This window comes from Phyllobates terribilis, unplaced genomic scaffold (assembly GCF_046119375.1).
Source record: "Phyllobates terribilis strain yellow unplaced genomic scaffold, ASM4611937v1 Scaffold_7__3_contigs__length_470593459, whole genome shotgun sequence".
NCBI classification, from domain to species: domain Eukaryota; kingdom Metazoa; phylum Chordata; class Amphibia; order Anura; family Dendrobatidae; genus Phyllobates; species Phyllobates terribilis.
Genome location: NW_027362767.1, coordinates 220,863,868 through 220,888,457, shown reverse-complemented (window position 1 = coordinate 220,888,457; position 24,590 = coordinate 220,863,868).

Genomic DNA, 24,590 nt, shown 5'->3' with positions numbered 1-24,590 from the left:
TAAGGACTCATCGGGCGAATTGCTCTGGAACTGAAATCGAAACGCTCACTGACATTTCCCCTCTCTGAAAGTTTGAAAAATGCCGGAAAAATGACTAAGTAAAAAAAAAAATTTTTTTCAATTTTACCCCGTGGGATATATATTCTACCCACACACATTTTGAACTCTCCTGGGGTACCCTCACACATATTATTCCCTCATTTAGTGGATATTTTCACAAAAAAGTGAAATTTTCAAAAATTCAGAAAATTGGCTGAAAACGACTAAATTTCAAGGACTCATCTGGCGAATCGCTCTTGAACTGAAATCGGAATGCTCACTGACATTTCCCCTCTCTGAAAGTTTGACAAATGCTAGAAAAATGACTAAGTGTAAAAAAATTTTTTTTTAAGCTTTTTTTCAATTTTACCCCCGTGGGATATATATTCTACCCACACACATTTGGAACTCTCCTGGGGTACCCTAACACATATTATTCCCTCATTTAGTGGATATTTTCACAAAAAAGTGAAATTTTCAAAAATTCAGAAAATTGGCTGAAAACGACTAAATGTCAAGGACTCATCAGGCGAATTGCTGTGCAACTGAAATCGGAATGCTCACTGACATTTCCCCTCTCTGAAAGTTTGACAAATGCTAGAAAAATGACTAAGTCCAAAAAAATTTTTTTTTCAACTTTTTTTCAATTTTACCCCCGTGGGATATATATTCTACCCACACACATTTGGAACTCACCTGGGGTACCCTAACACATATTATTCCCTCATTTAGAGGATATTTTCACAAAAAAGTGAAATTTTAAAAAATTCTGAAAATTGGCTGAAAACGACTAAATTTCAAGGACTCATCTGGCGAATCGCTCTGGAACTGAAATCGGAACGTTCACGGTCATTTCCCCTCTCTGAAAGTTTGACAAATGCCGGAAAAATGACAAAGTCCAAAAAAAACTTTGTTTCAACTTTTTTTCAATTTTACCCCCGTGGGATATATATTCTACCCACACACATTTGGAACTCTCCTGAGGAAACCCTCACACATAGTATTCCCTCATTTAGCAGTTATTTTCACAAAGAAGTGAAATTTTCAAAAATTCAGTAAATTGGCTGAAAACTGCTAAACTTCAAGGACTCATCTGGCGAATCGCTCTGGAACTGAAATCGGAAAGCTCATGGACATTTCCCCTCTCTGAAAGTTTGACAAATGCCGGAAAAATGACAAAGTCCAAAAAAATTTATTTTTCAACTTTTATTCAATTTTACCCCCGTGGGATATATATTCTACCCACACACATTTGGAACTCGCCTGGGGTACCCTCACACATAGTATTCCCTCATTTAGCGGGTATTTTCGCAAAAAAAGTGAAATTTTCAAAAATTCAGAAAATTGTCTGAAAATGACTAAATTTTAAGGACTCATCGGGCGAATTGCTCTGGAACTGAAATCGAAACGCTCACTGACATTTCCCCTCTCTGAAAGTTTGAAAAATGCCGGAAAAATGACTAAGTAAAAAAAAAAATTTTTTTCAATTTTACCCTCGTGGGATATATATTCTACCCACACACATTTGGAACTCTCCTGGGGTACCCTCACACATATTATTCCCTTATTTAGTGGATATTTTCACAAAAAAGTGAAATTTTCAAAAATTCAGAAAATTGGCTGAAAACGACTAAATTTCAAGGACTCATCTGGCGAATCGCTCTGGAACTGAAATCGGAAAGCTCACAGACATTTCCCCTCTGTGAAAGTTTGACAAATGCCGGAAAAATGACAAAGTCCAAAAAAATTTATTTTTCAACTTTTATTCAATTTTACCCCCGTGGGATATATATTCTACCCACACACATTTGGAACTCGCCTGGGGTACCCTAACACATAGTATTCCCTCATTTAGCGGGTATTTTGACAAAAAAAGTGAAATTTTCAAAAATTCAGAAAATTGGCTGAAAATGACTAAATTTTAATGACTCATCGGGCGAATTGCTCTGGAACTGAAATTGAAACGCTCACTGACATTTCCCCTCTCTGAAAGTTTGACAAATGCCGGAAAAATGACTAAGTCCAAAAAAAACTTTGTTTCAACTTTTTTTCAATTTTACCCCCGTGGGATATATATTCTACCCACACACATTTGGAACTCTCCTGAGGAAACCCTCACACAAAGTATTCCCTCATTTAGCAGTTATTTTCACAAAGAAGTGAAATTTTCAAAAATTCAGTAAATTGGCTGAAAACTGCTAAACTTCAAGGACTCATCTGGCGAATTGCTCTGGAACTGAAATCGAAATGCTCACTGACATTTCCCCTCTCTGAAAGTTTGACAAATGCCGGAAAAATGACTAAGTAAAAAAAAAAAATTTTTTCAACTTTTTTTCAATTTTACCCTCGTGGGATATATATTCTACCCACACACATTTGGAACTCTCCTGGGGTACCCTCACACATATTATTCCCTCATTTAGTGGATATTTTCACAAAAAAGTGAAGTTTTCAAAAATTCAGAAAATTGGCTGAAAACGACAAAATTTCAAGGACTCATCTGGCGAATCGCTCTGGAACTGAAATCGGAAAGCTCACGGACATTTCCCCTCTCTGAAAGTTTGACAAATGCCGGAAAAATGACAAAGTCCAAAAAAATTTATTTTTCAACTTTTATTCAATTTTACCCCCGTGGGATATATATTCTACCTACACACATTTGGAACTCGCCTGGGGTACCCTCACACATAGTATTCCCTCATTTAGCGGGTATTTTCACAAAAAAAGTGAAATTTTCAAAAATTCAGAAAATTGGCTGAAAATGACTAAATTTTAATGACTCATCGGGCGAATTGCTCTGGAACTGAAATTGAAACGCTCACTGACATTTCCCCTCTCTGAAAGTTTGACAAATGCCGGAAAAATGACTAAGTAAAAAAAAAATTTTTTTTCAATTTTACCCCGTGGGATATATATTCTACCCACACACATTTGGAACTCTCCTGGGGTACCCTCACACATATTATTCCCTCATTTAGTGGATATTTTCACAAAAAAGTGAAATTTTCAAAAATTCAGAAAATTGGCTGAAAACGACTAACTGTCAAGGACTCATCAGGCGTATTGCTGTGCAACTGAAATCGGAATGCTCACTGACATTTCCCCTCTCTGAAAGTTTGACAAATGCCGGAAAAATGACTAAGTAAAAAAAAAAAATTTTTTCAACTTTTTTTCAATTTTACCCTCGTGGGATATATATTCTACCCACACACATTTGGAACTCTCCTGGGGTACCCTCGCACATATTATTCCCTCATTTAGTGGATATTTTCACAAAAAAAGTGAAATTTTCAATAATTCAGAAAATTGGCTGAAAACGACTAAATTTCAAGGACTCATCTGGCGAATCGCTCTGGAACTGAAATCGGAAAGCTCACTGACATTTCCCCTCTCTGAAAGTTCGACAAATGGCAGAAAATTGACTAAGTCCCAAAAAATATGTTTTTTCAGCTTTTTTTCAATTTTACCCCCGTGGGATATATATTCTACCCACACACATTTGGAACTCTCCTGGGGTACCCTCGCACATATTATTCCCTCATTTAGTGGATATTTTCACAAAAAAAGTGAAATTTTCAATAATTCAGAAAATTGGCTGAAAACGACTAAATTTCAAGGACTCATCTGGCGAATCGCTCTGGAACTGAAATCGGAAAGCTCACGGACATTTCCCCTCTCTGAAAGTTTGACAAATGCCGGAAAAATGACAAAGTCCAAAAAAATTTATTTTTCAACTTTTATTCAATTTTACCCCCGTGGGATATATATTCTACCCACACACATTTGGAACTCTCCTGGGGTACCCTCACACATATTATTCCCTCATTTAGTGGATATTTTCACAAAAAAGTGAAATTTTCAAAAATTCAGAAAATTGGCTGAAAACGACTAAATGTCAAGGACTCATCAGGCGAATTGCTGTGCAACTGAAATCGGAATGCTCACTGACATTTCCCCTCTCTGAAAGTTTGATAAATGCTAGAAAAATGACTAAGTCCAAAAAAATTTTTTTTTCAACTTTTTTTCAATTTTACCCCTGTGGGATATATATTCTACCCACACACATTTGGAACTCACCTGGGGTACCCTAACACATATTATTCCCTCATTTAGAGGATATTTTCACAAAAAAGTGAAATTTTAAAAAATTCTGAAAATTGGCTGAAAACGACTAAATTTCAAGGACTCATCTGGCGAATCGCTCTGGAACTGAAATCGGAACGTTCACGGTCATTTCCCCTCTATGAAAGTTTGACAAATGCCAGAAAAATGACTAAGTCCCAAAAAAATTTTTTTTCAACTTTTTATCAATTTTACCCCCGTGGGATATATATTCTACCCACACACATTTGGAACTCTCCTGGGGTACCCTCACACATATTATTCCCTCATTTAATGGATTCATTTCACAAAGAAGTGAAATTTTCAAAAATTCAGAAAATTGGCTGAAAACAACTAAATTTCAAGGACTCATCGGGCGAATCGCTCTGGAACTGAAATTGGAACACTCACTGACATTTCCCCTCTCTGAAAGTTTGACAAATGCTAGAAAAATGACTAAGTCCAAAAAAAACACTTTGTTTCAACTTTTTTTCAATTTTACCCCCGTGGGATATATATTCTACCCACACACATTTGGAACTCTCCTGAGGAAACCCTCACACATAGTATTCCCTCATTTAGCAGTTATTTTCACAAAGAAGTGAAATTTTTAAAAATTCAGTAAATTGGCTGAAAACTGCTAAACTTCAAGGACTCATCTGGCGAATCGCTCTGGAACTGAAATCGGAAAGCTCATGGACATTTCCCCTCTCTGAAAGTTTGACAAATGCCGGAAAAATGACAAAGTCCAAAAAAATTTATTTTTCAACTTTTATTCAATTTTACCCCCGTGGGATATATATTCTACCCACACACATTTGGAACTCGCCTGGGGTACCCTCACACATAGTATTCCCTCATTTAGCGGGTATTTTCGCAAAAAAAGTGAAATTTTCAAAAATTCAGAAAATTGTCTGAAAATGACTAAATTTTAAGGACTCATCGGGCGAATTGCTCTGGAACTGAAATCGAAACGCTCACTGACATTTCCCCTCTCTGAAAGTTTGAAAAATGCCGGAAAAATGACTAAGTAAAAAAAAAATTTTTTTTCAATTTTACCCTCGTGGGATATATATTCTACCCACACACATTTGGAACTCTCCTGGGGTACCCTCACACATATTATTCCCTTATTTAGTGGATATTTTCACAAAAAAGTGAAATTTTCAAAAATTCAGAAAATTGGCTGAAAACTGCTAAACTTCAAGGACTCATCTGGCGAATCGCTCTGGAACTGAAATCGGAAAGCTCATGGACATTTCCCCTCTCTGAAAGTTTGACAAATGCCGGAAAAATGACAAAGTCCAAAAAAATTTATTTTTCAACTTTTATTCAATTTTACCCCCGTGGGATATATATTCTACCCACACACATTTGGAACTCGCCTGGGGTACCCTCACACATAGTATTCCCTCATTTAGCGGGTATTTACACAAAAAAAGTGAAATTTTCAAAAATTCAGAAAATTGGCTGAAAATGACTAAATTTTAATGACTCATCGGGCGAATTGCTCTGGAACTGAAATTGAAACGCTCACTGACATTTCCCCTCTCTGAAAGTTTGACAAATGCCGGAAAAATGACTAAGTAAAAAAAAATTTTTTTTCAATTTTACCCCGTGGAATATATATTCTACCCACACACATTTGGAACTCTCCTGGGGTACCCTCACACATATTATTCCCTCATTTAGTGGATATTTTCACAAAAAAGTGAAATTTTCAAAAATTCAGAAAATTGGCTGAAAACGACTAAATGTCAAGGACTCATCAGGCGAATTGCTGTGCAACTGAAATCGGAATGCTCACTGACATTTCCCCTCTCTGAAAGTTTGACAAATGCCGGAAAAATGACTAAGTAAAAAAAAAAAATTTTTTCAACTTTTTTTCAATTTTACCCTCGTGGGATATATATTCTACCCACACACATTTGGAACTCTTCTGCGGCACCCTCACACCTATTATTCCCTCATTTAGTGGATATTTTCACAAATAAGTAAAATTTTCAAAAATTCAGTAAATTGGCTGAAAACGACTAAATTTCAAGGACTCATCTGGCGAATCGCTCTGGAACTGAAATCGGAACGCTCACTGACATTTCCCCTCTCTGAAAGTTCGACAAATGGCAGAAAATTGACTAAGTCCCAAAAAATTTTTTTTTTCAACTTTTTATCAATTTTACCACCGTGGGATATATATTCTACCCACACACTTTTGGAACTCTCCTGGGGTACCCTCACACATATTATTCCCTCATTTAGTGGATATTTTCACAAAAAAGTGAAATTTTCAAAAATTCAGAAAATTGGCTGAAAACGACTAAATTTCAAGGACTCATCTCGTGAATCGCTCTGGAACTGAAATCGGAATGCTCTCTGACATTTCCTCTCTCTGAAAGTTTGAAAAATGCCAGAAAAATGACTAAGTCCAAAAAATATGTTTTTTCAGCTTTTTTTCAATTTTACCCCCGTGGGATATATATTCTACCCACACACATTTGGAACTCTCCTGGGGTACCCTCGCACATATTATTCCCTCATTTAGTGGATATTTTCACAAAAAAAGTGAAATTTTCAAAAATTCAGAAAATTGGCTGAAAACGACTAAATTTCAAGGACTCATCTGGCGAATCGCTCTGGAACTGAAATCGGAAAGCTCACGGACATTTCCCCTCTCTGAAAGTTTGACAAATGCCGGAAAAATGACAAAGTCCAAAAAAATTTATTTTTCAACTTTTATTCAATTTTACCCCCGTGGGATATATATTCTACCCACACACATTTGGAACTCTCCTGGGGTACCCTAACACATATTATTCCCTCATTTAGAGGATATTTTCACAAAAAGGTGAAATTTTCAAAAATTCAGAAAATTGGCTGAAAATGACTAAATTTTAAGGACTCATCGGGCGAATTGCTCTGGAACTGAAATCGAAACGCTCACTGACATTTCCCCTCTCTGAAAGTTTGAAAAATGCCGGAAAAATGACTAAGTAAAAAAAAAAATTTTTTTCAATTTTACCCCGTGGGATATATATTCTACCCACACACATTTTGAACTCTCCTGGGGTACCCTCACACATATTATTCCCTCATTTAGTGGATATTTTCACAAAAAAGTGAAATTTTCAAAAATTCAGAAAATTGGCTGAAAACGACTAAATTTCAAGGACTCATCTGGCGAATCGCTCTTGAACTGAAATCGGAATGCTCACTGACATTTCCCCTCTCTGAAAGTTTGACAAATGCTAGAAAAATGACTAAGTGTAAAAAATTTTTTTTTTAAGCTTTTTTTCAATTTTACCCCCGTGGGATATATATTCTACCCACACACATTTGGAACTCTCCTGGGGTACCCTCACACATATTATTCCCTCATTTAGTGGATATTTTCACAAAAAAGTGAAATTTTCAAAAATTCAGAAAATTGGCTGAAAACGACTAAATGTCAAGGACTCATCAGGCGAATTGCTGTGCAACTGAAATCGGAATGCTCACTGACATTTCCCCTCTCTGAAAGTTTGACAAATGCTAGAAAAATGACTAAGTCCAAAAAAATTTTTTTTTCAACTTTTTTTCAATTTTACCCCCGTGGGATATATATTCTACCCACACACATTTGGAACTCACCTGGGGTACCCTAACACATATTATTCCCTCATTTAGAGGATATTTTCACAAAAAAGTGAAATTTTAAAAAATTCTGAAAATTGGCTGAAAACGACTAAATTTCAAGGACTCATCTGGCGAATCGCTCTGGAACTGAAATCGGAACGTTCACGGTCATTTCCCCTCTCTGAAAGTTTGACAAATGCCGGAAAAATGACAAAGTCCAAAAAAAACTTTGTTTCAACTTTTTTTCAATTTTACACCCGTGGGATATATATTCTACCCACACACATTTGGAACTCTCCTGAGGAAACCCTCACACATAGTATTCCCTCATTTAGCAGTTATTTTCACAAAGAAGTGAAATTTTCAAAAATTCAGTAAATTGGCTGAAAACTGCTAAACTTCAAGGACTCATCTGGCGAATCGCTCTGGAACTGAAATCGGAAAGCTCATGGACATTTCCCCTCTCTGAAAGTTTGACAAATGCCGGAAAAATGACAAAGTCCAAAAAAATTTATTTTTCAACTTTTATTCAATTTTACCCCCGTGGGATATATATTCTACCCACACACATTTGGAACTCGCCTGGGGTACCCTCACACATAGTATTCCCTCATTTAGCGGGTATTTTCGCAAAAAAAGTGAAATTTTCAAAAATTCAGAAAATTGTCTGAAAATGACTAAATTTTAAGGACTCATCGGGCGAATTGCTCTGGAACTGAAATCGAAACGCTCACTGACATTTCCCCTCTCTGAAAGTTTGAAAAATGCCGGAAAAATGACTAAGTAAAAAAAAAAATTTTTTTCAATTTTACCCTCGTGGGATATATATTCTACCCACACACATTTGGAACTCTCCTGGGGTACCCTCACACATATTATTCCCTTATTTAGTGGATATTTTCACAAAAAAGTGAAATTTTCAAAAATTCAGAAAATTGGCTGAAAACGACTAAATTTCAAGGACTCATCTGGCGAATCGCTCTGGAACTGAAATCGGAAAGCTCACAGACATTTCCCCTCTGTGAAAGTTTGACAAATGCCGGAAAAATGACAAAGTCCAAAAAAATTTATTTTTCAACTTTTATTCAATTTTACCCCCGTGGGATATATATTCTACCCACACACATTTGGAACTCGCCTGGGGTACCCTAACACATAGTATTCCCTCATTTAGCGGGTATTTTGACAAAAAAAGTGAAATTTTCAAAAATTCAGAAAATTGGCTGAAAATGACTAAATTTTAATGACTCATCGGGCGAATTGCTCTGGAACTGAAATTGAAACGCTCACTGACATTTCCCCTCTCTGAAAGTTTGACAAATGCCGGAAAAATGACTAAGTCCAAAAAAAACTTTGTTTCAACTTTTTTTCAATTTTACCCCCGTGGGATATATATTCTACCCACACACATTTGGAACTCTCCTGAGGAAACCCTCACACAAAGTATTCCCTCATTTAGCAGTTATTTTCACAAAGAAGTGAAATTTTCAAAAATTCAGTAAATTGGCTGAAAACTGCTAAACTTCAAGGACTCATCTGGCGAATTGCTCTGGAACTGAAATCGAAATGCTCACTGACATTTCCCCTCTCTGAAAGTTTGACAAATGCCGGAAAAATGACTAAGTAAAAAAAAAAAATTTTTTCAACTTTTTTTCAATTTTAGCCTCGTGGGATATATATTCTACCCACACACATTTGGAACTCGCCTGGGGTACCCTCACACATAGTATTCCCTCATTTAGCGGGTATTTTCACAAAAAAAGTGAAATTTTCAAAAATTCAGAAAATTGGCTGAAAATGACTAAATTTTAATGACTCATCGGGCGAATTGCTCTGGAACTGAAATTGAAACGCTCACTGACATTTCCCCTCTCTGAAAGTTTGACAAATGCCGGAAAAATGACTAAGTAAAAAAAAAATTTTTTTTCAATTTTACCCCGTGGGATATATATTCTACCCACACACATTTGGAAATCTCCTGGGGTACCCTCACACATATTATTCCCTCATTTAGTGGATATTTTCACAAAAAAGTGAAATTTTCAAAAATTCAGAAAATTGGCTGAAAACGACTAAATGTCAAGGACTCATCAGGCGAATTGCTGTGCAACTGAAATCGGAATGCTCACTGACATTTCCCCTCTCTGAAAGTTTGACAAATGCCGGAAAAATGACTAAGTAAAAAAAAAAAATTTTTTCAACTTTTTTTCAATTTTACCCTCGTGGGATATATATTCTACCCACACACATTTGGAACTCTTCTGGGGCACACTCACACCTATTATTCCCTCATTTAGTGGATATTTTCACAAATAAGTAAAATTTTCAAAAATTCAGTAAATTGGCTGAAAACGACTAAATTTCAAGGACTCATCTGGCGAATCGCTCTGGAACTGAAATCGGAACGCTCACTGACATTTCCCCTCTCTGAAAGTTCGACAAATGGCAGAAAATTGACTAAGTCCCAAAAAATTTTTTTTTTCAACTTTTTATCAATTTTACCACCGTGGGATATATATTCTACCCACACACATTTGGAACTCTCCTGGGGTACCCTCACACATATTATTCCCTCATTTAGTGGATATTTTCACAAAAAAGTGAAATTTTCAAAAATTCAGAAAATTGGCTGAAAACTGCTAAACTTCAAGGACTCATCTGGCGAAATGCTCTGGAACTGAAATCGAAATGCTCACTGACATTTCCCCTCTCTGAAAGTTTGACAAATGCCGGAAAAATGACTAAGTAAAAAAAAAAAATTTTTTCAACTTTTTTTCAATTTTACCCTCGTGGGATATATATTCTACCCACACACATTTGGAACTCTCCTGGGGTACCCTCACACATATTATTCCCTCATTTAGTGGATATTTTCACAAAAAAGTGAAATTTTCAAAAATTCAGAAAATTGGCTGAAAACGACAAAATTTCAAGGACTCATCTGGCGAATCGCTCTGGAACTGAAATCGGAAAGCTCACGGACATTTCCCCTCTCTGAAAGTTTGACAAATGCCGGAAAAATGACAAAGTCCAAAAAAATTTATTTTTCAACTTTTATTAAATTTTACCCCCGTGGGATATATATTCTACCCACACACATTTGGAACTCACCTGGGGTACCCTCACACATAGTATTCCCTCATTTAGCGGGTATTTTCACAAAAAAGGTGAAATTTTCAAAAATTCAGAAAATTGGCTGAAAATGACTAAATTTTAAGGACTGATCGGGCGAATTGCTCTGGAACTGAAATCGAAACGCTCACTGACATTTCCCCTCTCTGAAAGTTTGAAAAATGCCGGAAAAATGACTAAGTAAAAAAAAAATTTTTTTTCAATTTTACCCCGTGGGATATATATTCTACCCACACACATTTGGAACTCTCCTGGGGTACCCTCACACATATTATTCCCTCATTTAGTGGATATTTTCACAAAAAAGTGAAATTTTCAAAAATTCAGAAAATTGGCTGAAAACGACTAAATGTCAACGACTCATCAGGCGAATTGCTGTGCAACTGAAATCGGAATGCTCACTGACATTTCCCCTCTCTGAAAGTTTGACAAATGCTAGAAAAATGACTAAGTCCAAAAAAATTTTTTTTTCAACTTTTTTTCAATTTTACCCCCGTGGGATATATATTCTACCCACACACATTTGGAACTCTCCTGGGGTACCCTAACACATATTATTCCCTCATTTAGAGGATATTTTCACAAAAAAGTGAAATTTTAAAAAATTCAGAAAATTGGCTGAAAACGACTAAATTTCAAGGACTCATCTGGCGAATCGCTCTGGAACTGAAATCGGAACGTTCACGGTCATTTCCCCTCTCTGAAAGTTTGACAAATGCCAGAAAAATGACTAAGTCCCAAAAAAATTTTTTTTCAACTTTTTATCAATTTTACCCCCGTGGGATATATATTCTACCCACACACATTTGGAACTCTCCTGGGGTACCCTCACACATATTTTTCCCTCATTTAGTGGATATTTTCACAAAAAAGTGAAATTTTCAAAAATTCTGAAAATTGGCTGAAAACGACTAAATTTCAAGGACTCATCTGGCGAATCGCTCTGGAACTGAAATCGGAACGCTCACTGACATTTCCCCTCTCTGAAAGTTTGACAAATGCTAGAAAAATGACTAAGTCCCCAAAAAATTTTTTTTTCAGCTTTTTTTCAATTTTACCCCCGTGGGATATATTTTCTACCCACACACATTTGGAATTGTTCTCGGGTACCCTCACACATATTATTCCCTCATTTAATCGATATTTTCACAAAGAAGTGAAATTTTCAAAAATTCAGAAAATTGGCTGAAAACGACTAAATTTCAACGACTCATCTGGCGAATCGCTCTGGAACTGAAATTGGAACACTCACTGACATTTCCCCTCTCTGAAAGTTTGACAAATGCTAGAAAAATGACTAAGTCCAAAAAAAACTTTGTTTCAACTTTTTTTCAATTTTACCCCCATGGGATATATATTCTACCCACACACATTTGGAACTCTCCTGAGGAAACCCTCACACATAGTATTCCCTCATTTAGCAGTTATTTTCACAAAGAAGTGAAATTTTCAAAAATTCAGTAAATTGGCTGAAAACGACTAAATTTCAAGGACTCATGTGGCGAATCGCTCTGGAACTGAGATCGAAACGCTCACTGACATTTCCCCTCTCTGAACGTTCGACAAATGCTAGAAAATTTACTAAGTCCCAAAAAAATTTTTTTTCAACTTTTTTCAATTTTACCCCGTGGGATATATATTCTACCCACACACATTTGGAACTTTCCTGGGGTACCCTAACACATATTATTCCCTCATTTAGAGGATATTTTCACAAAAAAGTGAAATTTTCAAAAATTCATAAAGTTGGCTGAAAACGACTAAATTTCAAGGACTCATCTGGCGAATCGCTCTGGAACTGAAATCGAAATGCTCACTGACATTTCCCCTCTCTGAAAATTTGACAAATGGCGGAAAAATGACAAAAAAAAAAATTTTTTTTCAACTTTTTTTCAATTTTACCCCCGTGGGATATATATTCTACCCACACACATTTTGAACTCTCCTAAGGTACCCTCACACATAGTATTCCCTCATTTAGCGGTTATTTTCACAAAAAAATGAAATTTTCAAAAATTCAGAAAATTGGCTGAAAATGACTAAATTTCATGGACTCATTAGGCGAATTGCTGTGCAACTGAAATCGGAATGCTCACTGACATTTCCCCTCTCTGAAAGTTTGACAAATGCTAGAAAAATGACTAAGTCCAAAAAAATTTTTTTTTCAACTTTTTTTCAATTTTACCCCCGTGGGATATATATTCTACCCACACACATTTGGAACTCTCCTGGGGTACGCTCACACATATTATTCACTCATTTAGTGGATATTTTCGCAAAAATGTGAAATTTTCAAAAATTCAGAAAATTGGCTGAAAACGACTAAATGTCAAGGACTCATAAGGCGAATTGCTGTGCAACTGAAATCGGAATGCTCACTGACATTTCCCCTCTCTGAAAGTTTGACAAATGCTAGAAAAATGACTAAGTGTAAAAAAAAATTTTTTTCAACTATTTTCAATTTTACCCCCGTGGGATATACTACCCACACACATTTGGAACTCTCCTGGGGTACCCTCACACATATTATATTCCCTCATTTAGTGGATATTTTCACAAAAAAGTGAAATTTTCAAAAATTCAGAAAATTGGCTGAAAACGACCAAATTTCAAGGACTCATCTGGCGAATCGCTCTGGAACTGAAATTGGAAAGCTCACAGACATTTCCCCTCTCTGAAAGTTTGACAAATGCCGGAAAAATGACAAAGTCCAAAAAAATTTATTTTTCAACTTTTATTCAATTTTACCCCCGTGGGATATGTATTCTACCCACACACATTTGGAACTCGCCTGGGGTACCCTCACACATAGTATTCCCTCATTTAGCGGGTATTTTAAAAAAAAAAGTGAAATTTTCAAAAATTCAGAAAATTGGCTGAAAATGACTAAATTTTAAGGACTCATCGGGCGAATTGCTCTGGAACTGAAATTGAAACGCTCACTGACATTTCCCCTCTCTGAAAGTTTGACAAATGCCGGAAAATTGACTAAGTCCAAAAAAAACTTTGTTTCAACTTTTTTTCAATTTTACCCCCGTGGGATATATATTCTACCCACACACATTTGGAACTCTCCTGAGGAAACCCTCACACATAGTATTCCCTCATTTAGCAGTTATTTTCACAAAGAAGTGAAATTTTCAAAAATTCAGTAAATTGGCTGAAAACTGCTAAACTTCAAGGACTCATCTGGCGAATCGCTCTGGAACTGAAATCGAAACGCTCACTGACATTTCCCCTCTCTGAACGTTCGACAAATGCCAGAAAATTGACAAAGTCCCCCAAAAATTTTTTTTCAACTTTTTTCAATTTTACCCCGTGGGATATATATTCTACCCACACACATTTGGAAGTCTCCTGGGGTACCCTAACACATATTATTCCCTCATTTAGAGGATATTTTCACAAAAAAGTGAAATTTTCAAAAATTCAGAAAGTTGGCTGAAAACGACTAAATTTCAAGGACTCATCTGGCGAATCGCTCTGGAACTGAAATCAAAATGCTCACTGACATTTCCCCTGTCTGAAAATTTGACAAATGGCGGAAAAATGACTAAGCAAAAAAAAAAATTTTTTTCAACTTTTTTTCAATTTTACCCTGGTGGGATATATATTCTACCCACACACATTTGGAACTCTCCTGGGGTACCCTCACACATATTATTCCCTCATTTAGTGGATATTTTCACAAAAAAGTGAAATTTTCAAAAATTCAGAAAATTGGCTGAAAACGACTAAATTTCAAGGACTCATCTGGAGAATCGCTCTGGAACTGAAATCGGAAAGCTCACAGACATTTCCCCTCTCTGAAAGTTTGACAAATGCTAGAAAAATGACTAAGTGTAAAAAAAATTTTTTTTAAGCTTTTTTTCAATTTTACCCCCGTGGGATATATATTCTACCCACACACATTTGGAACTCGCCTGGGGTACCCTCACACATAGTATTCCCTCATTTAGCGGGTATTTTCACAAAAAAGGTGAAATTTTCAAAAATTCAGAAAATTGGCTGAAAATGACTAAATTTTAAGGACTCATCGGGCGAATTGCTCTGGAACTGAAATCGAAACGCTCACTGACATTTCCCCTCTCTGAAAGTTTGAAAAATGCCGGAAAAATGACTATGTAAAAAAAAAATTTTTTTTCAATTTTACCCCGTGGGATATATATTCTACCCACACACATTTGGAACTCTTCTGGGGCACCCTCATACCTATTATTCCCTCATTTAGTGGATATTTTCACAAATAAGTAAAATTTTCAAAAATTCAGTAAATTGGCTGAAAACGACTAAATTTCAAGGACTCATCTGGCGAATCGCTCTGGAACTGAAATCGAAACGCTCACTGACATTTCCCCTCTCTGAAAGTTCGACAAATGGCAGAAAATTGACTAAGTCCTAAAAAAAATTTTTTTAAACTTTTTTCAATTTTACCCCGTGGGATATATATTCTTCCCACACACATTTGGCACTCTCCTGGGGTACCCTCACACATAGTATTCCCTCATTTAGCGGTTATTTTCACAAAAAAATGAAATTTTCAAAAATTCAGAAAATTGGTGAAAATGACTAAATTTCAAGGACTCATCAGGCGAATTGCTATGCAACTGAAATCGGAATGCTCACTGACATTTCCCCTCTCTGAAAGTTTGACAAATGCCGGAAAAATGACTAAGTCCAAAAAAAATGTTTTTTCAACTTTTTATCAATTTTACCCCCGTGGGATATATATTCTACCCACACACATTTGGAACTCTCCTGGGGTACCCTCACACATATTATTCCCTCATTTAGTGGATATTTTCACAAAAAAGTGAAATTTTCAAAAATTCAGAAAATTGGCTGAAAACGACTAAATTTCAAGGACTCATCAGGCGAATCGCTCTGGAACTGAAATTGGAACACTCACTAACATTTCCCCTCTCTGAAAGTTTGACAAATGTTAGAAAAATGACTAAGTCCAAAAAAAACTTTGTTTCAACTTTTTTTCAATTTTACCCCCATGGGATATATATTCTACCCACACACATTTGGAACTCTCCTGAGGAAACCCTCACACATAGTATTCCCTCATTTAGCAGTTATTTTCACAAAGAAGTGAAATTTTCAAAAATTCAGTAAATTGGCTGAAAACGACTAAATTTCAAGGACTCATCTGGCGAATCGCTCTGGAATTGAAATCGGAACGCTCACTGACATTTCCCCTCTCTGAACGTTCGACAAATGCCAGAAAATTGACTAAGTCCCAAAAAAAATTTTTTTCAACTTTTTTCAATTTTACCCCGTGGGATATATATTCTACCCACACACATTTGGAACTCTCCTGGGGTACCCTAACACATATTATTCCCTCATTTAGTGGATATTTTCACAAAAAAGTGAAATTTTCAAAAATTCAGAAAATTGGCTGAAAACGACTACATTTCAAGGACTCATCTGGGGAATCGCTCTGGAACTGAAATCGGAAAGCTCACAGACATTTCCCCTCTCTGAAAGTATGACAAATGCCGGAAAAATGACTAAGTAAAAAAAAAAATTTTTTTCAACTTTTTTTCAATTTTACCCCCGTGGGATATATATTCTACCCACACACATTTGGAACTCTCCTAGGGTACCCTCACACATAGTATTCCCTCATTTAGCGGTTATTTTCACAAAAAAATGAAATTTTCAAAAATTCAGAAAATTGGCTGAAAACGACTAAATTTCAAGGACTCATCAGGCGAATTGCTGTGCAACTGAAATCGGAATGCTCACTGACATTTCCCCTCTCTGAAAGTTTGACAAATGCTAGAAAAATGTCTAAGTTCAAAAAAAATTTTTTTTCAACTTTTTTTCAATTTTACCCCCGTGGGATATATATTCTACCCACACACATTTGGAACTCTCCTGGGGTACCCTCACACATATTATTCCCTCATTTAGTGAATATTTTCACAAAAATGTGAAATTTTCAAAAATTCAGAAAATTGGCTGAAAACGACTAAATTTCAAGGACTCATCTGGTGAATCGCTCTGGAACTGAAATCGTAATGCTCACTGACATTTCCTCTCTCTGAAAGTTTGAAAATTGCCAGAAAAATGACTAAGTCCAAAAAATATGTTTTTTAAGCTTTTTTTCAAATTTACCCCCGTGGGATATATATTCTAACCACACACATTTGGAACTCTTCTGGGGTACCCTCACACATATTATTCCCTCATTTAGTGGATATTTTCACAAAGAAGTGAAATTTTCAAAAATTCAGTAAATTGGCTGAAAACGACTAAATTTCAAGGACTCATCGGGCGAATCGCTCTGGAACTGAAATCGGAATGCTCACTGACATTTCCCCTCTCTGAAAGTTCGACAAATGGCAGAAAATTGACTAAGTCCTAAAAAAAATTTTTTTAAACTTTTTTCAATTTTACCCCGTGGGATATATATTCTACCCACACACATTTGGCACTCTCCTGGGGTACCCTCACACATAGTATTCCCTCATTTAGCGGTTATTTTCACAAAAAAATGAAATTTTCAAAAATTCAAAAAATTGGTGAAAATGACTAAATTTCAAGGACTCATCAGGCGAATTGCTATGCAACTGAAATCGGAAAGCTCACTGACATTTCCCCTCTCTGAAAGTTTGACAAATGCCGGAAAAATGACTAAGTCCAAAAAAAATGTTTTTTCAACTTTTTATCAATTTTACCCCCGTGGGATATATATTCTACCCACACACATTTGGAACTCTCCTGGGGTACCCTCACACATATTATTCCCTCATTTAGTGGATATTTTCACAAAAAAGTGAAATTTTCAAAAATTCAGAAAATTGGCTGAAAACGACTAAATTTCAAGGACTCATCGAGCGAATCGCTCTGGAACTGAAATTGGAACACTCACTAACATTTCCCCTCTCTGAAAGTTTGACAAATGTTAGAAAAATGACTAAGTCCAAAAAAAACTTTGTTTCAACTTTTTTTCAATTTTACCCCCATGGGATATATATACTACCCACACACATTTGGAACTCTCCTGAGGAAACCCTCACACATAGTATTCCCTCATTTAGCAGTTATTTTCACAAAGAAGTGAAATTTTCAAAAATTCAGTAAATTGGCTGAAAACGACTAAATTTCAAGGACTCATCTGGCGAATCGCTCTGGAATTGAAATCGGAACGCTCACTGACATTTCCCCTCTCTGAATGTTCGACAAATGCCAGAAAATTGACTAAGTCCCAAAAAAAATTTTTTTCAACTTTTTTCAATTTTACCCCGTGGGATATATATTCTACCCACACACATTTGGAACTCTCCTGGGGTACCCTAACACATATTATTCCCTCATTTAGTGGATATTTTCACAAAAAAGTGAAATTTTCAAAAATTCAGAAAATTGGCTGAAAACGACTACATTTCAAGGACTCATCTGGGGAATCGCTCTGGAACTGAAATCGGAAAGCTCACAGACATTTCCCCTCTCTGAAAGTTTGACAAATGCCGGAAAAATGACTAAGTAAAAAAAAAATTTTTTTTCAACTTTTTTTCAATTTTACCCCCGTGGGATATATATTCTACCCACACACATTTGGAACTCTCCTAGGGTACCCTCACACATAGTATTCCCTCATTTAATGGATATTTTCACAAAGAAGTGAAATTTTCAAAAAATTAAGTAAATTGGCTGAAAACGACTAAATTTCGAGGACTCATCGGGCGAATCGCTCTGGAACTGAAATCGGAATGCTCACTGACATTTCCCCTCTCTGAAAGTTTGACAAATGCTAGAAAAATGACTAAGTCCAAAAAAAACTTTGTTTCAACTTTTTTTCAATTTTACCCCCGTGGGATATATATTCTACCCACACACATTTGGAACTCTTCTGAGGAAACCCTCACACATAGTATTCCCTCATTTAGCAGTTATTTTCACAAAGAAGTGAAATTTTCAAAAATTCAGTAAATTGGCTGAAAACTGCTAAACTTCAAGGACTCATCTGGCGAATCGCTCTGGAACTGAAATCGAAATGCTCACTGACATTTCCCCTCTCTGAAAGTTTGACAAATGCCGGAAAAATGACAAAGTCCAAAAAAATTTATTTTTCAACTTTTATTCAATTTTACCCCCGTGGGATATATATTCTACCCACACACATTTGGAACTCGCCTGGGGTACCCTCACACATAGTATTCCCTCATTTAGCGGGTATTTTCACAAAAAAAGTGAAATTTTCAAAAATTCAGAAAATTGGCTGAAAATGACTAAATTTAAGGACTCATCGGGCGAATTGCTCTGGAACTGAAATTGAAACGCTCACTGACATTTCCCCTCTCTGAAAGTTTGACAAATGCCGGAAAAATGACTAAGTCCAAAAAAAACTTTGTTTCAACTTTTTTTCAATTTTACCCCCGTGGGATATATATTCTACCCACACACATTTGGAACTCTCCTGAGGAAACCCTCACACATAGTATTCCCTCATTTAGCAGTTATTTTCACAAAGAAGTGAAATTTTCAAAAATTCAGTAAATTGGCTGAAAACTGCTAAACTTCAAGGACTCATCTGGCGAATCGCTCTGGAACTGAAATCGAAATGCTCACTGACATTTCCCCTCTCTGAAAGTTTGACAAATGCCGGAAAAATGACTAAGTCCAAAAAAATTTTTTTTTAAACTTTTTATCAATTTTACCCCCCTGGGATATATATTCTACCCACACACATTTGGAACTCTCCTGGGGTACCCTCACACATATTATTCCCTCATTTAGTGGATATTTTCACAAAAAAGTGAAATTTTCAAAAATTCAGAAAATTGGCTGAAAACGACTAAATTTCAAGGACTCATCGGGCGAATCGCTCTGGAACTGAAATTGGAACACTCACTGACATTTCCCCTCTCTGAAAGTTTGACAAATGCTAGAAAAATGACTAAGTCCAAAAAAAACTTTGTTTCAACTTTTTTTCAATTTTACCCCCATGGGATATATATTCTACCCACACACATTTGGAACTCTCCTGAGGAAACCCTCACACATAGTATTCCCTCATTTAGCAGTTATTTTCACAAAGAAGTGAAATTTTCAAAAATTCAGTAAATTGGCTGAAAACGACTAAATTTCAAGGACTCATCTGGCGAATCGCTCTGGAATTGAAATCGAAATGCTCACTGACATTTCCCCTCTCTGAAAATTTGACAAATGGCGGAAAAATGACTAAGTAAAAAAAAAAATTTTTTTCAACTTTTTTTCAATTTTACCCTCGTGGGATATATATTCTACCCACACACATTTGGAACTCTCCTGGGGTACCCTCACACATATTATTCCCTCATTTAGTGGATATTTTCACAAAAAAGTGACATTTTCAAAAATTCAGAAAATTGGCTGAAAACGACTAAATTTCAAGGACTCATCTGGCGAATCGCTCTGGAACTGAAATCGGAAAGCTCACAGACATTTCCCCTCTCTGAAAGTTTGACAAATGCCGGAAAAATGACTAAGTAAAAAAAAAATTTTTTTTCAACTTTTTTTCAATTTTACCCCCGTGGGATATATATTCTACCCACACACATTTGGAACTCTCCTAGTGTACCCTCACACATAGTATTCCCTCATTTAGCGGTTATTTTCACAAAAAAATGAAATTTTCAAAAATTCAGAAAATTGGCTGAAAACGACTAAATTTCAAGGACTCATCAGGCGAATTGCTGTGCAACTGAAATCGGAATGCTCACTGACATTTCCCCTCTCTGAAAGTTTGACAAATGCTATAAAAATGAGTAAGTCCAAAAAAATTTTTTTTTCAACTTTTTTTCAATTTTACCCCCGTGGGATATATATTCTACCCACACACATTTGGAACTCTCCTGGGGTACCCTCACACATATTATTCCCTCATTTAGTGAATATTTTCACAAAAATGTGAAATTTTCAAAAATTCAGAAAATTGGCTGAAAACGAATAAATTTCAAGGACTCATCTGGTGAATCGCTCTGGAACTGAAATCGTAATGCTCACTGACATTTCCTCTCTCGGAAAGTTTGAAAAATGCCAGAAAAATGACTAAGTCCAAAAAATATGTTTTTTCAGCTTTTTTTCAATTTTACCCCCGTGGGATATATATTCTACCCACACACATTTGGAACTCTTCTGGGGTACCCTCACACATATTATTCCCTCATTTAGTGGATATTTTCACAAAGAAGTGAAATTTTCAAAAATTCAGTAAATTGGCTGAAAACGACTAAATTTCAAGGACTCATCGGGCGAATCGCTCTGGAGCTGAAATCGGAATGCTCACTGACATTTCCCCTCTCTGAAAGTTTGACAAATGCTAGAAAAATGACTAAGTGTAAAAAAAATTTTTTTTAAGCTTTTTTTCAATTTTACCCCCGTGGGATATATATTCTACCCACACACATTTGGAACTCTCCTGGGGTACCCTCACACATATTATTCCCTCATTTAGTGGATATTTTCACAAAAAAGTGAAATTTTCAAAAATTCAGAAAATTGGCTGAAAACGACTAAATTTCGAGGACTCATCGGGCGAATCGCTCTGGAACTGAAATCGGAATGCTCACTGACATTTCCCCTCTCTGAAAGTTTGACAAATGCTAGAAAAATGACTAAGTGTAAAAAAAAATTTTTTTCAACTATTTTCAATTTTACCCCCGTGGGATATATATTCTACCCACACACATTTGGAACTCTCCTGTGGTACCCTCACACATATTATATTCCCTCATTTAGTGGATATTTTCACAAAAAAGTGAAATATTCAAAAATTCAGAAAATTGGCTGAAAACGACCAAATTTCAAGGACTCATCTGGCGAATCGCTCTGGAACTGAAATCGGAGAGCTCACAGACATTTCCCCTCTCTGAAAGTTTGACAAATGCCGGAAAAATGACAAAGTCCAAAAAAATTTATTTTTCAACTTTTATTCAATTTTACCCCCGTGGGATATATATTCTACCCACACACATTTGGAACTCGCCTGGGGTACCCTCACACATAGTATTCCCTCATTTAGCGGGTATTTTCACAAAAAAAGTGAAATTTTCAAAAATTCAGAAAATTGGCTGAAAATGACTAAATTTAAGGACTCATCGGGCGAATTGCTCTGGAACTGAAATTGAAACGCTCACTGACATTTCCCCTCTCTGAAAGTTTGACAAATGCCGGAAAAATGACTAAGTCCAAAAAAAACTTTGTTTCAACTTTTTTTCAATTTTACCCCCGTGGGATATATATTCTACCCACACACATTTGGAACTCTCCTGAGGAAACCCTCACACATAGTATTCCCTCATTTAGCAGTTATTTTCACAAAGAAGTGAAATTTTCAAAAATTCAGTAAATTGGCTGAAAACTGCTAAACTTCAAGGACTCATCTGGCGAATCGCTCTGGAACTGAAATCGAAATGCTCACTGACATTTCCCCTCTCTGAAAGTTTGACAAATGCCGGAAAAATGACTAAGTCCAAAAAAATTTTTTTTTAAACTTTTTATCAATTTTACCCCCCTGGGATATATATTCTACCCACACACATTTGGAACTCTCCTGGGGTACCCTCACACATATTATTCCCTCATTTAGTGGATATTTTCACAAAAAAGTGAAATTTTCAAAAATTCAGAAAATTGGCTGAAAACGACTAAATTTCAAGGACTCATCTGGCGAATCGCTCTGGAACTGAAATCGGAAAGCTCACAGACATTTCCCCTCTCTGAAAGTTTGACAAATGCCGGAAAAATGACTAAGTAAAAAAAAAAATTTTTTTTTCAACTTTTTTTCAATTTTACCCCCGTGGGATATATATTCTACCCACACACATTTGGAACTCTCCTAGTGTACCCTCACACATAGTATTCCCTCATTTAGCGGTTATTTTCACAAAAAAATGAAATTTTCAAAAATTCAGAAAATTGGCTGAAAACGACTAAATTTCAAGGACTCATCAGGCGAATTGCTGTGCAACTGAAATCGGAATGCTCACTGACATTTCCCCTCTCTGAAAGTTTGACAAATGCTAGAAAAATGAGTAAGTCCAAAAAAATTTTTTTTTCAACTTTTTTTCAATTTTACCCCCGTGGGATATATATTCTACCCACACACATTTGGAACTCTCCTGGGGTACCCTCACACATATTATTCCCTCATTTAGTGAATATTTTCACAAAAATGTGAAATTTTCAAAAATTCAGAAAATTGGCTGAAAACGAATAAATTTCAAGGACTCATCTGGTGAATCGCTCTGGAACTGAAATCGTAATGCTCACTGACATTTCCTCTCTCTGAAAGTTTGAAAAATGCCAGAAAAATGACTAAGTCCAAAAAATATGTTTTTTCAGCTTTTTTTCAATTTTACCCCCGTGGGATATATATTCTACCCACACACATTTGGAACTCTTCTGGGGTACCCTCACACATATTATTCCCTCATTTAGTGGATATTTTCACAAAGAAGTGAAATTTTCAAAAATTCAGTAAATTGGCTGAAAACGACTAAATTTCAAGGACTCATCGGGCGAATCGCTCTGGAACTGAAATCGGAATGCTCACTGACATTTCCCCTCTCTGAAAGTTTGACAAATGCTAGAAAAATGACTAAGTGTAAAAAAAATTTTTTTTAAGCTTTTTTTCAATTTTACCCCCGTGGGATATATATTCTACCCACACACATTTGGAACTCTCCTGGGGTACCCTAACAAATATTATTCCCTCATTTAGAGGATATTTTCACAAAAAAGTGAAATTTTAAAAAATTCAGAAAATTGGCTGAAAACAACTAAATTTCAAGGACTCATCTGGCGAATCGCTCTGGAACTGAAATCGGAACGTTCACGGTCATTTCCCCTCTCTGAAAGTTTGACAAATGCCAGAAAAATGACTAAGTCCCAAAAAAAATTTTTTTCAACTTTTTTTCAATTTTACCCCCGTGGGATATATGTTCTACCCATACAAATATGGAATTCTTCTCGGGTACCCTCACACATATTATTCCCTCATTTAATGGATATTTTCACAAAGAACTGAAATTTTCAAAAATTCAGTAAATTGGCTGAAAACGACTACATTTCGAGGACTCATCGGGCGAATCGCTCTGGAACTGAAATCGGAATGCTCACTGACATTTCCCCTCTCTGAAAGTTTGACAAATGCTAGAAAAATGACTAAGTCCAAAAAAAACTTTGTTTCAACTTTTTTTCAATTTTACCCCCGTGGGATATATATTCTACCCACACACATTTGGAACTCTCCTGAGGAAACCCTCACACATAGTATTCCCTCATTTAGCAGTTATTTTCACAAAGAAGTGAAATTTTCAAAAATTCAGTAAATTGGCTGAAAACTGCTAAACTTCAAGGACTCATCTGGCGAATCGCTCTGGAACTGAAATCGAAATGCTAACTGACATTTCCCCTCTCTGAAAGTTTGACAAATGCCGGAAAAATGACTAAGTCCAAAAAAATTTTTTTTTAAACTTTTTATCAATTTTACCCCCGTGGGATATATATTCTACCCACACACATTTGGAACTCTCCTGGGGTACCCTCACACATATTATTCCCTCATTTAGTGGATATTTTCACAAAAAAGTGAAATTTTCAAAAATTCAGAAAATTGGCTGAAAACGACTAAATTTCAAGGACTCATCGGGCGAATCGCTCTGGAACTGAAATTGGAACACTCACTGACATTTCCCCTCTCTGAA